Raw genomic sequence first — 16,021 nt, 5'->3', positions numbered from 1 at the left:
CCCCAGCCGATCTGTAGATAGTCAGTTGTTGTTGTAGTTAGTTGTTAGATAGTGTCACTGAAAGGAGAAAATAAATAAATGGTACATATTTTTTTCTTTTTAAATACATACATTGTACTGTAATATCACTAAAATAGTGGTACATTAACACTGTAATAGTAAAATAAAGTACAGTAATTTACTGTATAATTTACAAAGAACCTAATCTGTATTTCTGCAAATTTCTTAAATGTGAGTCAATTTTATCTAGCAATGATCTATAATATATATATATATATATATATATATATATATATATAGAGAGAGAGAGAGAGAGAGAGAGAGAGAGAGAGAGAGAGAGAGTTAAAATGTAGAAAAAAATAATTATATCACACTAAAAAGCAGATTTTAAATAATCAATAAATGACACAAAAAATTATTTTTTTTGAACAAAAAAAATAATATTTTAGTAGTCAAAATTTGGGTTTACTTACCCCCTTAAGACAAAGTAATGGTGACGAAAATCCCACTTTTCGACTCAATTTTTTGTATTTACCCCAGATTCCTCGAAAATTATTAAAAATAAAGTTCTGGGACCTATTTTTTTGTTTAAATTTTCACGTCAGATTTCTTATAAAACTTCTATATTTTCCTTTTAACTGGGTTCCAAAAATTACATCCTGGCTTAATTTTACCATAGGTGCAAAAATCTGGGCGAAATCTTTTGCCAGTTAATGAAGCGTTTCCGAACCTATTATGAACTGAACTCCCTTCTTTATTTTCACCAGTTGATCATGTCCTGAAAGTTTATCACATTCTTCACAAATCACTCTGTGGAAAAAGCCAACAATGATACTCATTCATAATATGCCAAACTACCCGACCTCACATATAATATCTACGTTTAGAAATATGATACACAGATTGTTCAAAAAGCAGTGTCACCTGTAAACCATACAAAAGAATTCAGCATTATAAAATACTTAATACACACTGACATCTCTTACAAAAAATAAATAAAAACAAAAGTAAGCAAAACAAAAAAATATGTCAAATTAACAAACATAAACAATTCTCAGTTAACATTTGCCAGAAATCTAATATAAACAAACCAGAAGCACACCAAATGTGGATTTGTCATTTAAAATTTTAGTTTTAAATAATTATAATAATTAGAAAAAATATGGTAACATCACATGACCACTACGGTACAATAAGATCAAATAACTGTTTATTGAATTTATTTATTAATTGTATTTTTAAAAGAATACTTATAATAGAAATGAGAAATAGCATGAGCTTCATTTTTAATGAAACTATTAAGAACCAACTGACATTGTGACAAATTTATATTTTTGTCAAACAGGTTACTATTAACATTAATTTTATTACAATATAAGTTAATATTTATAATTATATTGAATATTAATAAATGCAGAAATTAACTTACACTTAAATTGTAAACAATCCAATGAATCGTTATCGGGTAATGTGATTTTGTTGTTAAAGAATCTCTCCGTATCATCATTAAAGTATATTGTTCTGTCTGTAATACAATAATTAATTATTTTCATAAAATATAAATACAAAAATTTATTTAAAAAAAAATCCATTTAAGATAAAATAAATTCATCATAGCTTCCAAATCTATGGTTCTAAAGAAAAAATTTCCCCAAAGGATTTTAACTCCAAACGCTTTGAATAGACTGAGGATGCTATGATAATCCACTAATCTTTTAAATAGCAAGAAAACAGAAATTGTAGAAGCGATTAGATCGCAAGTTGAACAAATCCAACCGTCTATGTTTCACTGACGCAATCCAAAGCAAATCAAATTGCGGAGCGTGAGCATGATTAATTCTTCATACCCAAGTAGATACTTTCTAAAAAGAGCCTCTATAAAAAAAAAGGCCTTGATAACTATAGTTGATCTGCCCTTCTTAAAACTGTGATAGGGATTTAAAAATAAACCGTTCTCCTCAAATAATTAAGCCGGAAATTCATGACATATCCAAGTTTATTTATTATTAGTGTTGTTTTAAATACTATCATGTCATGATATAAATATCAGGACTGTTGAAGTCCTTAAAATGAAAATCCTTAAAAAATATCTAGGAAGAACCCTCTTATCAGTTTAAAAACTGGATATCTACAATAGCCTCGACACTGTTAGCAGTTATTTTGTCTTTATTACTCATCCGATTTACAATTTCATTATTGGTATAGCATTGGTAACATTTTTTAAATGTATTATTGGGAATATTATTTAAATTTCATAAGACTTGCAAGAATTATGAGATCCTCAATAAATTTGGCGCTAGTAGTTTTCTTGGCTAATCGCTCAACCGATAGAGTGAATAAGAGTAAACTGGTTCAATATAAACTAAAAGAGTAAAAAATGAATTTCTACTTTCATTAATTTCACTCCTATTTAATCACTCCTCCAGGTTTATAAACTATGAAATTTATAAATTTATTTGGTAAAACTGTTTACTGTAAATGATTTCAAATGATTTAATAATGTTATAGGGATAAAGGAAGATTTTTTCAAACACACCACTGCCACCAAAATAACAAACAGATAAAAATTTTAGGAGGCTAAAGATAAAAATCGATATTTTAGCATAAATGATGACCACATTTTTACAAAATTTTATCAGAGTTATAGAGCTTGAAAAATATGTTAGCAAAAAAAAAAAAAAAAATAACGGAATTCAGTTTTCCTGTGATTTCTGCATAATGTTGGGTTTCTTACAGTATAAATAATTATTTTTAAAATAATGTAAAATAGAAGTAGCTTTCATTTGGTATGAACTGTTCTAAACTTATAAGGTTGTAAATTTATAATCGCAGAAAGTCAGATGATGCCTTCTTTTGTCAACTAAACAAGTCAAATGAAAGTTAAAACAGTGCAACAGTGTAGGCGACTTAAAAATTCCGTGATAGGAAATCTGATACGAACATTAAAATCATATCCCAAATATAAGACTGATGTTTAAGAGTGATCAGAAAAACGAGTTAAAAAAACATAAACGTTTATATTTCATGGCTGCCTATGTCTTCATAGACGAAAAGTTGGTTTCATTCGGGCGGTGCCGATTTCGGATGTACATGCCGAGCAAGCCGGCCATAATTGGCATAAAAGTGCAATGCCTCACAGATGCAAGGACGAATTATCTATATAATGTTTACATATACGCCTGAAATGATAGTGACGGGATTACCTTGGAAGAGAGAAATGGAAAAAAAATTTCAATACCTACTCAGTCCGTTTTACAATCTATCCCGCCTATTGAGAATACCCGACGAAATCTAACTTCCGTAGATTTAATCGCAGAATTGTTAAAAAGAGGTATTACGTAAGCTGGGTCTACGAAGAAAAATAAAAGGAAGATTCCCCTTCGGTTTTTATCAAACAAAGCAAGAGCGGCAAAGTCAAGTCTGTACGAGTTCACAGAAGACATGACGCTGTTATTTGTTTCGGATAGGAATAAAACGGTCGTGCTGATATCTTCAATGCACCACAACACACCCGTCGACCGGAAAATAAGAGATAGTGGAATTATAATGTCACGAAAGGTGGAGTTGACAGTCGACAAAAAATTCGCCAACTACTCATCAAGCCGGAAAACACGAAGGTGGCCGATGGCTACTTTTTTCACGTTGCTTGACGCAATGACTGGGGTCAACTCTTATATTTTGTACAGCCGGTACAAATTCACTCCTGAAAATCATACTACTTTCTACAGAAAGCGATTTAATTAAAGATTCAAAATATTGCTACAAGATAAATGACATTGTAAAAGAAGACGTGAACCGTAACTTATTTTACAAACCTAAAAAAAAGGTAACTCTTAAGCTTTACTACCGATCCTAGTAATGTAGTTAACCGGATAATTTGTGAAAACAGTGAAAGAAAAAAATGTAATCGGTCAAGCGGTTTTTTTTAATTTTTAATAATATCAATTCAAACAAACTTTATATATTAATCAAATATTTTGATTAATATATAAAGTTAAACTTAAGACATTATCAAAATGACTTTAATATTAAGTGTTATTACCTCATTAGCATTTAATATGTTTATTTTCGGTGGATATTTAAAGTGCGCTTTATTCACTATTTTATTACACTTTGAACTATTGAAATTAATATTATCAAACGTTAGTAAAACTATATTTTGAAAAGGGCATGCAGATTTGAAAGTAGTGTTTTTCAAACATTCTTCTTTAATCGCGGTTAAGATGATTAAAGTCATACTCAAAGTACGTAAAATATTTTTTAACATTTTCTAATCGATCAAATAACATAACATATTTAACACGTGTAGGTTTAGTTCCGATCGGAATAATTTGTGGAAAAACTGTATATACTCAGTACGTGTGTGCAGTAAGCAAATGATTTCAGTTACGTTCCGTTTACTTTTCAGAATATATTTATGTGCTTTCAGTATTTTATTTACTTGTTTGAAAGGTAATCATTTACATAATTATGTTACGTTTATTAGTTAAATTGAAATCTGTCTTAAGAAGATTTATCGGTAAATTTACAATACAACCGGTACCAGTATTTGTTTACTTTCTGTCAAACTTTTGAACACAGTGTTTATGTTATTCTTAATCAATACATTGTTGAACTATTGCTTTGTCTAACTGCCATTATTTTTAAAGTGATAATAATATTAACTGTAGTTTTATTTATACAAATCTAGTAACAACTGTTGTTCGAATTTTATAATTAATGAAGATAATTTTGTTTGATATAAAATAACAATATATATATATATATATATATATATATATATATATATAAATATATATTTTACTGATAAATAAAATTCTGCAAAACTTTATTAATAACGAAATAAATTGAGATCTGGGTGAAAACCAAATTTTATTTAAAATTATCAGTTTTGTGTTAATCCTAACATACTGAGGTAATTATTTATATGATATCGTTACAATTCTCACTATATCTGATATTTCCCAATCTGCCACCCGGGTAGTTATCCAAAGGGAAAAGTGTAACACTTTTACAAAACATGAGATTACAAAACACGATTAAAATTTACTAATACACATTCGTAAAAGGAATAAATTACTTTAAAATTTAAAGAATATTTTATCTGTAATTTAAAATAAAAAAAATTTAAAATCGTTTTCTTTCTTTCTTGAAGTTTATATCTCTATTAAATATAGTATTGTATTAGAAAAAATCTGTTAGCTAGAAATGCAAGACAAGACATTTTTTATGATGAAAAAAAAAATCTCAACAAAATGTCGAGAGCTCATCACTGACAGTAAATTAAAGTCTTGAGTACGTCTGGAATATGGGATTGTGTTTTATTTAGCCTAAATTTTATAACTATTTTCTTGAAGTTTCATGCGACTATACTTAGAATATCAAATGACATTATCCTTTTGCTGTATATATATTTATAAAATTTGTCGGCTGTCTGTTAAAACCGCTCCGTGGTTTTAAATTAAATTTTTCTTTATCACATTTAATTACAAATGTACCTATTTTATTACATGAAAGTACAAAGTAAAGATTTTTTTTAACCTCTAAATGTAACTCAACATGAGCACCATTTACAGCCCTGCAGACGTCGGGATAATCCACCTGGATTATCCCGATAATCCACTCTGGCAAGCAAGTATGCAGGAAACGGTTCCACGGCTGCTGTCATTCTTCGGCTCAGATAATCGAGCGACTGAGTTTTTTTGGTGTACAATGTATTTTACGTATATCAAAAAAAAGAAAAAATAAAGACCTTGCCGTCAAAACGGAACTTCGTGGTTGCAACCGATGAGAACATCTCTTCAGATCCGATCTTCTGGGATCAGATTTTTGTCGATTCATTTTGTCGTTGAGCGCAGTCTGCAAACTTTTTGCTTAATATGGAGAGGTTCTATGTTATTGGAAAATTAGGCCTTCCAAATTATCAGTTTGTCGAAACAAAAAGTTCTCTTAATATGCTCGTAATAGTCTGATCGTGGAAAAATGACCCAAAAATTCGATTATGCATGATACCGTACCAGACATTCACTTTCGGACAGTTGCGGGCGAATTTCACAGATTTATATGTATATTCTGAGCGCATGCTCGAAAATTATGGTGATTCACACGACTCGATGAATATGAAATGATCCTTCATCAAAAAATAAAATGCGCAACAGAAATAAACTAAAACAAGGTCGTTACAAATTGAACTGTTCGTGGCTTATCGTTAGGTTTAACTTCACGAAGTAGCTGCGGTTTATAAGCTCGAAGTTTCAATTCCTTGCAAATACCGTACGCAGCGCTTACGGATGTTTAGTTGACGGACTGACACTACGAACTGAAAGTTTTGGACTTCGCCTCTCTGTCTTTGGCACTTTTTTTACAAAACGCTTTTCCTTTACAAATGACTGTCCTTTCAAAAGGCTTCCTACTTCCGAAAACTGTTCTCGCCACTTACGGTGGCGAGAACAGCTGGTTACGGTGGCGCCACTTACTAGGCTCATAACAGCTTGGTCCGTGCAACAGTCTAATTCAACAGCTACATGACAGACAATGCGTAAATTAAATTAAAACCTAACTGTTGTCCACGTAAAACTATATTCGTTCTTGAAACCCCGGATTTCTTTTTCGTACACTCATTATACGAGTATAAAAATAAGATATACGTATGATTAAAAAAAAAGTTGTGTACACACACACACACACACACACAAGTATATACACATAATACACTCACCTAAGTTATATGGGAAATTTCCTCTACAATATAAAAGAAAAATCAATAAAATCAGGCCAGCATGTGAATCGAATCGAGAAAATCTTTTTGTTAGTCATGTAAAAGCATCGGTATTTTAAATAAGTTTTCTTCTTATTTTATCTGTGTATTTAGAATAGGTTAAAAATTCTGGATTTGTAATTTGTTATACCTGTTTGTGTTGATTTAAAGCGAGAATCAAAGAGCAAGGAGGACAGTTTTAGTTGCGCGCATGGCCGTAAATTGATTACCTACTGATTTGAGTGTTATTTTCTGCCTTTTCCAGTTTTGTCACTACTTTTAGTACTACTTTGGATTACTACTTTTAGCACTACAGAGTGCTAAAAGTACGTAGTTTTGAGAATTGAGGTACTCCGAAACGCGTGAACTACGAATGTTGGAGTAACAATACTAGGAAAGGGGGAAAATAATTTACAAATAAATTTTAATAATCTTAACTGAAATATAACATATTTTGAAAAAAGTTTGATTCTCTCTCTATCTTTTCACTTGATAGCTCCTGAACAGAAAGCCTTCTGTCCTTTGCAGTCGGCTAAATGTAAATCTGTAGTTACCGTTCAGCATGCGTTACGTAGAAAGTTTAATTGTGATCCTTCGAATGATAATAACACTCGCCGATGGCAAAATCGGTTTGAAATGACCTGATGTTTCTTAAAGGGACGATCGACGGTGTCTGAATAAAATATTGAACTTATAAGGGAGTTATTCCTACGTAGTCCTAAAAAACGTCTGTTTGGAAGGCCGGCCGTGAACCAGCAATGCCGGTGATAATATTGTATAATGTTTCGAGGAAAGTCTTACACGCCGTTTGCAGCTGTTACAGGCTCTGAGGCCTATCTATTACGCGTGTCGACTTCGCGTTCGAAATGTTGTAGCATAAAACGATGACTTTCTTGATCGTTACGTGTTTAATAATGCGTCATTTCATCTTAGTGGAAACGTTAACGCTCATAATGTACGTAGGTGTAGGTCAGAAATTCCCCGTGAGGTGCCAAAGGGATTCTCCAAATTAAATGTTTTCCGTGGCATATCCCGATGGCAAGTTCGCCCGGACCGTTCTTTTTCGCTGAGAGAACAGGAGTTGTGTATCTAGATATGCTCCGTACATACCTTTTTCCTCGACCGCAATATGGACCGAAGAATTTAATTTGGCAACAAGATAGTCGTGATCGGTCGAATGATATTTTCTCCGACCGCTGCATCAGTATACATAGACCCGATGACAAAGACCTCTAAGTTACCCGATCTGACCCCGTGAAATCTTTTTCTTTAAGATTTTATAAAAGCTATCTCGTATTTGGCTTCGCTACCTGCTAATCTACTCCGTTTGAGGTAAGGATAGAAGCCGCTGTCGCTTTTGTTAATCCAGATATGCCAGTTAAAGCACGTGACGAACTCTCGTTTCGGTTTGATGTTAGCCGCGGGAAAAAGGTGCTCAGATTGAACATATTTGTGATTCGTTACTGCGATAATTTTATCAAACGATTATACAATAATAATAATTTATAAAAACCACTTACCGACAAACTTTTTTTATATATGTTCAAGTACTTTCGGATACCAAATCCATCTTCAGAAACTCAAAATACTTTTATATTATTCTTAAAATGAAAAAACTAAAACTCATTCGTCGTATGTAAGTCGTTATTAAGTCGTAGTAAGTAGTATTAAGTCGTTAGTAAGGAAAAAACTTGCGAAATGTTTTGTGTGGAGTGTAGCCCTTTATGGGGCAGAGGCATGGACTATTAGGAAGGGAGAGGACAGAAGACTGGAGGCCATTGGAATGTGGATTTGGAGGAGGATGGAAAAGATCGGCTGGTCGGAGAAAGTTCGGAATGAGGAGGTGCTTCGTAGAATGGTAGAAGAGATGGCGATTATTGAAATAATAAAAAGAAGAAAATTCAGTCGGTTGGGACTTTGGCTGAGACGTGACTGTCTGTTGGTGACGGCATTGGAAGGATTTGTAACGGAGAGGAAAGCAAGAGGTCGGAGAAGAATGAAAACGGTAGACAATATAAAAAGGGAAGAAGTTACTATAAAATGAAACGGATGGCACAGAATCGAGCAGAATGGAGGGCGGCCATGTGAAAACCTGCCTTTCGGCAGAACACTTATTATTATTACTTCAAAATAAAAAAATTTTCTAATTTTCTTTTCTCTTCTGATTGTGTGTAGGATTGCATCGCCTCAACAATCTTTCTAAGCACCTCCTCATTTTTCACTTGATCCAGCAGTTTTATATTTCCATTCTTTTCCAAGATAGAAATTAATTAAAAATGTCTATCTTAACCTCTCTCTCTCACTCTCTCTCTCTCTCTCTCTCTCTCACACACACACACACAAAATATGTAATTTATATAAAATACCACTTTTATATTCTATTTTATTCCATGTATTTCCTAATGGAATTAATGTTTAAAAAACGTTTTATGATTAAGATTTAACTCCTTAACATTTAGTGTTAGAATTTGTTTAACCATTACACCAATACAGTAACGCATAGTAGAATGAGGTACTTTATATAGTACTCAATGTTGTATTTAATCAGTATGTACTGTACAATGTCCTAGGTACACATTAATATACCAAAATTATACTTTCACTCTGTAATATGCAACTAATTTGAACACTATAAATTTTCTAACCTACCAACCTTTTTTAGACTCAACATTCCACGCTCCTACTCGTAGAATGTTATTTTTTAATTTTCTGGTGACCTCTTCCTTAGTAGTTCCCACCCGGAGATCCGAACCGGGGACTTGTTTACCTCCGGAATATTTTACCAAGGAAGGCGCCTCCATTTTTGTTACGTGAAAATGCAGAGCTACATTTTTTTTGGAAAAAAAGACAACAGCAGTTATCCATTGCTTTCAGCTGCGCAGTACTCAGATTGAGTGATGTTTATACGGCCTTTAAGTTATGACCTACGCCCTTAACAACTACTGAAAGAGGTACTCGATCGTGGTAGGACCCCAAGCGGGTAGGGTTCCGGCTTAGGTATTGGATCGGTTGGAGGTAGACGCATTGGCATCGTGCCACGGTTATATTGGTGTTGTTTATGATTCGATTTGGGGCTCTCGCTGGTGGGGGTGGCCGCGCCGCCGGGGTATGGTAGCCCGTGCTACCGGGGGCGTGGCTTCGTTCCGCCAGTGGCGGTGCTGATGGTGACTTGTCCCACACGAGACTCCATGATGGGACCGGGTGGACGTACGGGGTTTGTCCCCTGCTCCTGCGCGGACCGTAATGAGGTTACGTTTCTCTTGTTAGGTGACCTTAAACCGGTTGACTTATTAGGGTGTATGTCTGAATTTCTATGTTGCGCGAGACATAATTTTGCGAGTGTAGCACTGATTTACCTTTCAACTCGTTTGTTTTTTCAGGCATTCACAGTCACGAAAGGTGCTGTCAAATCTGGACTAGGCGCGGGGTTCGCGCTTCCGAGGTTTCGGTCAGTTAGTTTGAGGGAATCATGTCAAGTTGGATGTGAAGATGTCCGTTTGAGGCCTATGCGAAGGCCTTTGATTTGTATTTTACCGATGCAAATGTCTGCCGAGGTATTTACATCGGTGGGATCCCGATCGAGGCCTGGCTGACGGCTGTGAGCTGCAATCAGTTAGAGGGTCTAAAGACGACCTCCGGTAAAGCCCCTCAGGGCTCGCAACAGAAGGGGCGGTGTGGCGACCGGTAACTTTACAAAGTGAATGTCTTCCCCCTACGGGGTTGGGATGCCTTCTTTCAGCAATCATTCCTTAATCTGGCTCTCAACAGATACCTCTCCGATACGGTTGCACCTTCGGTCCAGCTACTCTGTATCACCGAGTGCTCAAGCCCTCTCGCCATCGGCAAAGTTTCGTGATTCATAGAGTAAGATTACACACTTGTAGACAATTGTATTGCGATACTATCGTTCATAATCGATTTCTTTCGACCTATTGATTATATACCTCGATGTCAAACTATAATGTTGTTTTCGTGTTTTTAATGAGCGACGTAGGTTAATAGTTTTACATTTATCTTCGGTTTTTTTGTCTACTACTTAAGTATTGTGTCTGTTAGTCTATAACTAAGAAACACACTAGTTAATTTTTCAATATTTATAAAATCTTTAATTTTTTTAGCGTTAGCAATACCGGTATTTTTATTTTTCGTTTTATAGGAACGTTCTGTGTAAAATGCAGTTTGTGCTTATTTTTTATAGGTTAGTGTCGGAATAAAACTAATTTATAAGTTTGTTATTTACTTTGTGATTTGTTTGAAGTAGTGATTTGTATTTTTTTTGTATTCTTTTTTATTTTATAATATGGCAAGTACATGCAAAAAACTTACTGAAGCAGAAATTTCTGCATTTTTTGGTACTAGTATGACGGACGCCGGCGCAGTAAAAACGAATAAATCTTTCAAATACAACGAAGTCATCAGAAAACTGTTCCCTTCAAAAAGACCCGTCAAATCAATTTCACCATATAAGACACCATCGTCATCGTTCAGCGGCACCGGGCTGTTGCACGCGCAACTCAATTATAATCCGGTCTATTTATATTGGCACGATCCAAACGATCTGGTAGCTAGATTGCATACTCTTGTAGGCGAATATGACGCTGGAAACAAGGGCGTTTCTAACGAACTGATATCCATAATTAAAGAATTGAAACAAGTTGAATTTGAAGAATAGATTATTTGTTTTTAATTTTAATTTTTGCAAATATAGAAATGTCACGATTAAGATTAGGTCGTAATGGACGTCGAACAGCGAGAAAACGAGGGCCTCCTGGGGAAAGTTTTTCGTCGACTAGTGATGGAAATTATGATATAAATCACCATAGATTGTGCAACGTGTCCGATCCTATCGGTGATTCGGATGCGGTGAATTTGAAACATGCCAAACAAATTTCATCGGGTTTCCCCATCACAACCGATGGAAATTACGATATAAAAAATCATAGGTTTTGTAACGTGTCCGATCCTGTCGATGATGCGGACGCGTTGAATCTGCGTCGAAGCAAAACTATGTTTGATGAATACACAATCCATCTGTATGAAAAGTTTATAGGTTTAGAAAGATTAAATGCATATGATGAGGTTATTAGAAAATACATAGAAGATGAAATGGAAAGGCTTGCTAACGATACTTTACGATTTATAAATGATGAAAACATCAAGCTTAAAACAAAAGTTGATAGATATATAGATGATGCGATAGAGACGGCCATTAAGGAAATTTTGGAAGCGATTAACAAAAACAATAATGATGGCATAAAAATAAATTTGGTTCGTCATGATGAATAATTTATTTGAATGAAAAAATAATTTTTTTTATATACAGAGATATGAAGGTGAAGAAGAAAAATATTTCCAAGAAAAAAGGCGGACGCGGTATAATCGGGTCAGTAATAAATAAGGCTGTAGATTTATTACCGTTTGAAGCTCATATACCAGGTTACAATTATTGCGGTCCGGGCACGAATTTGGATAAGAGGTTGAAGCGTGGTGATAGAGGCGTAAATAAATTAGATGAGACGTGTAAACTGCACGATATAGCATATTCGAAATATTCAGATAATAAAATAAGATCTCAAGCCGATAAAGCGCTTGCCGAACGGGCTTGGAAACGTGTGTCGCACCAGATAGCAGTTTGACTGAAAGAGCGGCCGCCTACGCAGTAACTAACGCGATGAAACTTAAATCCAAATTTGGCGGTCGATTGAGATTGAAGAAAGACGGCGGTACGGCTAAGAAAAAAAAAATAAATAATAATCGATTCAATACCAAATCGCGCTTTGTACGATCACGAAATGATTGAATACGTGAAACAATTGAAAATTCCACACTTCCGCGGTGTTTTTATGTTGGACGCTTTACCGAAAAAGATTTGGAAAAATGAATGCTCGATAGTGAATTTAGACACTTCAAACGGCCGCGGTACGCATTGGGTTTGTTTCCGAAAAAACCGATAAAAATGTAGATTATTTTGATAGCATAGGCGATGCGCATCCGCCTCCAGAACTGATGAATTATTTCAGAAACTCCAACGTAACGTACAATTACAATAGATATCAAACCGACGATGATGTGATTTGCGATCGATTATGTTTAGAATTTTTATCCGAATAAATTTACGTTTTTTTGTTTTTTATTTTTTCTAAATAGATATGTCGTGTCTATTATCGATTGATGGTAACAGTTCGATGATTAAAAAATCATTTTTTCCACCGATCGACCTTTCAAAAGGCCCATATGAATTGGGTCTCAAGTGGTAGATGACCGCCAACACACGTCGAGGAAAACAAAAATAATAAATTTTGTTTCGCTTTGGAAAAGGATGTCATAAAAGATGAAAATAATAATTATGTGTTGACAAAAAAGCAATACATAACAATACCAACAGGTAGTTATGAAATTGAAGATATCAGTAACTATATACAGAATAAAATTAATAAAACCATCATATTGCAAGAAAACCCAAATACGTTACAGTGTGAAATTAAAAGCACCGTATGGATAGACTTTTCGGATACAGATTGCAGTATCGGCAGGCTGTTGGGCTATGTGTCGAGAGTTCTCAAAGCGAATGCGACGCATCTTTCGGATGAAATAATAAATATCGCTTCCGTGAATGTAGTACGCGTGAAATGTAACGTTATTTCGGGCAATTTTAGAAATGAAAATCAAGACCGCATTTTATATGAGTTTCCGCTGAGTGTAGATCCGGGCGATATGATTGAAGAATATCCTCCTTATATTGAATTTCCGCCGGTAGATGTGAGAGCAATTTACGATTTAATTATATCGTTGACCGATGAAAATGATAATTTATTAAATTTGCGCGGCGAACGAGTAAACACGATGTTAGTTTTGAAAGAATCAAGGACCCATCGGAGTTTCTGAATAGAATATTGTAATTTGGATTTTTATTTTGTTGTTTTAGATAGACATGCCGCTAGTATTTGAAAGTGATGATGAAACTGATGTTAAAAAACGTTACAAATTGACCGAAGAAAGCGTTAAAAAATTAAAATCTTTAGGTTTTGAAATCGTCGAAGGGAAACTTAAAAGCACCATTACGTTATTGAAATAAAAAATTAAACTTTTTCTATAGAGATGAATTATTTAACAGTTAATAAGATAGCGCGTTCAGATGAGTCCCTAACATACAATCAATTTCACAATCATTATTCCTTAGCGAATAATCGAAAAGGAGATTAAAATCCCTATAAATCAACCGGACGTGTATACCGTTCCGGGTGAAAGTTATTTGATTGTTTCCGGCAAACTCGTCGGAACAGACGGAAGAAAATCGACTACTTCAGAATTAGTTAATTTTGGTGCGGCCTTCTTATTCCAGGATATACGATATCTTATTAACGCGCAAGAAGTAGCTTCGGTGAGAAATGTAGGCGTGACAACTGTTATGAAAAACGTTCTTTCAATGACAAATTCTATGCTGCCATGTGCCGAAATAGCAGGATGGATTAGCGGAAAAAATAAAGTCGATTTAGATGAAAATGGTAATTTTAATTTACGCATACCGTTATCGATGCTGTTGGGTTTCGCTGAAGACTATAAAAAAATATTCATAAACAACAGACAAGAATCGGTGTTGAGACGTTTTGATAGCGATGTAAAATTATTTCTTCTTTTTTTTTTACTTCCTTATACGAGTAAAGAAAATATTGTGATCGCGAAAAATTTCGGTTTTCAGATTTAAACGGAAATATTCATTTTGACCATCCCTGAATCCATTTTGACTAGTTTCGACGTGGCGTCTGTACGTACGTATGTATCTCGCATAATTCAAAAACGATTACCTATAGAATGTTGAAGTTTTGGATTTAGGACTGTTTTAACACCTCCTAGTCGTGCATTTCCCCTTTTGATTGAAATCGACTGAACCAAAAGTGTCCAAAAAAGCCCAAAATCAAACAAATCTTTTCCAAAATGAGATCTTTTCAACGATATGTCATAAGTGGTACTTATTTTCATCGGGTCCAGAGTTATAGTCAAAAAAATGTTTAATTAATGAAATATTTGTATAAAGGGGAAGGCACATCGGTTCGAATTAAACGTTTTTTTTTTAATTTACATATCTTAATTTATTAATAGTTATAAACCTCTGATTGTAAAAAATGTTTTACAATTAAGAATAATTCAATAATAACCATAAAAAAATATCAGAAGTAATTAACGAAGTAAAATTTTATGTATTTTTCATTAAAAAAAAATGTGTATATGTAATTTAATATGCGTACAAGGAAGCGGTGTGGTCCCGTACCTTGTATTTGTTATTTATGTGGAATCCCCTGACAAACTGCTGTGTTAGTTTAAGGAACTCTATAAAAATGTAAATGAAATAAATTAACAGAAAAAAAAATTATTGTGAAAACGACCAACAGTGGGATATATGTCCGGTGTCTGTTATCTAAAGGAGACTGACACACACCACACACACACACACACACACACACACACACACACACACACACACACAGAGAGAGAGAGAGAGAGAGAGAGAGAGAGAGAGAGAGAGAGAGAGAGAGAGAGAGAGAGAGAGAGAGAGAGAGAGAGAGTGAGAGAGAGCGAGAGAGAGTGAGAGAGAGAGAGAGAGAGAGAGAGACACACAGACACACACACAAATTACCTTTAGTAGCATTATTTTTTTTTTAATAAAAAGAGGAAATTTATTATTTCTTTTACTACATTGTTATTCTTTCTTAAGAATTAAAAAATTACATTTAGCTCTATCATTCCTAAAATTATTATTTTTATTGGTGTATAAAAACTATGAAATATAACGCATAATTCTAATGAAACAAATGAGTGTTTAAGAAAATGATAAACTCGTATTTGACTCAGAATATAAAAGACAATTGATTTTTCATGAGTATTTAAATATCAAAGAGGCTATCTTTGTACAGTTCTTAACATACTCGTAAATACACTCTCATATGATCACACTCTCTCTCTCAATCTCTCTCTCTCTTTCATCGTTCTATGTATTTATTATTTCTCTCTCTAAGATGGTATGTCTTATGTCATTTTTTATGATCATATGTATATGAAGAATTTTATTTGTTCTATATTAAATTCTTTTATGAGAGATTTTGTTAAATATTTTATTGGAATTATTTTAATAAAGATATTTTTATATATGACTAAGATATTTAAAAGAATACCAAAAGAAATTTTGCTCCGTTGATGATTAATATGATAAATAAAGGGTCAAAAACGCATGTTTTTGACTGTTGAATCATTTCGGTTGTTTTATAT

At 33.8% G+C, this 16,021-nt stretch overlaps 2 long non-coding RNA genes across 2 annotated transcripts in view; one reads left to right on the top strand and one right to left on the bottom strand.

Moving 5' to 3' along the window:
* Positions 1-16,021, top strand: part of LOC142321394 (uncharacterized) — a 203,617-nt gene that overhangs the window by 12,413 nt on the left and 175,183 nt on the right. The gene's annotated exons all lie outside the window — the stretch shown is intronic.
* Positions 1-16,021, bottom strand: part of LOC142320848 (uncharacterized) — a 52,546-nt gene that overhangs the window by 1,622 nt on the left and 34,903 nt on the right. The window contains exons 3-4 of the long non-coding RNA XR_012755488.1: positions 1,430-1,525; positions 474-924 (exon numbers count right to left, since the gene is read on the bottom strand). This is a non-coding gene — a long non-coding RNA (uncharacterized LOC142320848). The remainder of the gene's footprint in view (positions 1-473; positions 925-1,429; positions 1,526-16,021) is intronic.

This window comes from Lycorma delicatula, chromosome 3 (genome assembly GCF_047948215.1).
Source record: "Lycorma delicatula isolate Av1 chromosome 3, ASM4794821v1, whole genome shotgun sequence".
Classification (NCBI taxonomy): domain Eukaryota; kingdom Metazoa; phylum Arthropoda; class Insecta; order Hemiptera; family Fulgoridae; genus Lycorma; species Lycorma delicatula.
This window is presented reverse-complemented; position numbering and strand designations above follow the sequence as displayed.